General features: G+C 41.2%; 1 non-coding gene across 1 annotated transcript; it reads left to right on the top strand.

Annotated features, from left to right (window-relative positions):
• The first annotated feature begins 553 nt into the window (after nucleotides 1-553).
• On the top strand, nucleotides 554-661 carry LOC112793156 (small nucleolar RNA R71). The gene has a single exon (XR_003197863.1). It is a non-coding gene; the product is annotated as a small nucleolar RNA R71 (small nucleolar RNA).
• The last annotated feature ends 642 nt before the right edge of the window (nucleotides 662-1,303 follow it).

Consider the following 1,303-nt stretch of genomic DNA (forward strand, 5'->3'; position numbering starts at 1 on the left):
TCTCTGTCTGTTGCTGAGAAGATGATGGAAAAGGCTTGCCATTGCTAAACCTGTTTCTTCTACCATTATTATTGTTGAAACCTTGTTGAGGTCTCTGTTGATCCTTCCATGAGAGATTTGGATGATTTCTCCATGAAGGATTATAGGTGTTTCCATAGGGTTCTCCCATGTAATTCACCTCTTCCATTGAAGGGTTCTCAGGATCATAAGCTTCTTCTTCAGATGAAGCTTCCTTAGTACTGCCTGGTGCATTTTTCATTTCGGACAGACTTTGAGAAATCATATTGACTTGTTGAGTCAATATTTTGTTCTGAGCCAATATGGCATTCAGAGTATCAATCTCAAGAACTCCTTTCTTCTGATTCGTCCCATTATTCACAGGATTCCTTTCAGAAGTGTACATGAATTGGTTATTTGCAACCATTTCAATCAGCTCTTGAGCTTCTGTAGGTGTCTTCTTCAGATGAAGAGATCCTCCAGTAGAGCTATCCAAAGACATCTTGGATAGTTCAGAGAGACCATCATAGAAAATACCTATGATGCTCCATTCAGAAAGCATATCAGAGGGACACTTTCTGATTAATTGTTTGTATCTTTCCCAAGCTTCATAGAGGGATTCTCCTTCCTTCTGTCTGAAGGTTTGGACTTCCACTCTAAGCTTACTCAATTTTTGAGGTGGAAAGAACTTTGCCAAGAAGGCATTGACTAGCTTTTCCCAAGAGTTCAGGCTTTCTTTAGGTTGTGAATCCAACCATGTCCTGGCTCTGTCTCTTACAGCAAAAGGGAATAGCATAAGTCTGTAGACCTCAGGGTCAACCCCATTAGTCTTGACAGTGTCACAGATTTGCAAGAACTCAGCTAAGAACTGATGAGGATCTTCCAATGGAAGTCCATGGAACTTGCAATTCTGTTGCATTAGAGAAACTAATTGAGGCTAAAGCTCAAAGTTGTTTGCTCCAATGGCAGGGATAGAGATGCTTCTCCCATAGAAGTCGGGAGTAGGTGCAGTAAAGTCACCCAGCACCCTCCTTGCATTATTGGCATTGTTGTTGTTTTCGGCTGCCATGGGTTCTTCTTCTTGGAAGATTTCTGTTAGGTCCTCTACAGAGAATTGTGCCTTAGCTTCTCTTAGCTTTCGCTTCAAGGTCCTTTCAGGTTCAGGATCAGCCTCAACAAGAATGCTTTTGTCTTTGCTCCTGCTCATATGAAAGAGAAGAAAACAAGGAAATGTGGAATCCTCTATGTCACAGTATAGAGATTCCTTAAGGTGTTAGAGGAATAGAAAAATAGAAGGAAGAGGTAG

This window comes from Arachis hypogaea, chromosome 3, assembly GCF_003086295.3.
Source record: "Arachis hypogaea cultivar Tifrunner chromosome 3, arahy.Tifrunner.gnm2.J5K5, whole genome shotgun sequence".
In the NCBI taxonomy this organism is placed as follows: Eukaryota; Viridiplantae; Streptophyta; class Magnoliopsida; order Fabales; family Fabaceae; genus Arachis; species Arachis hypogaea.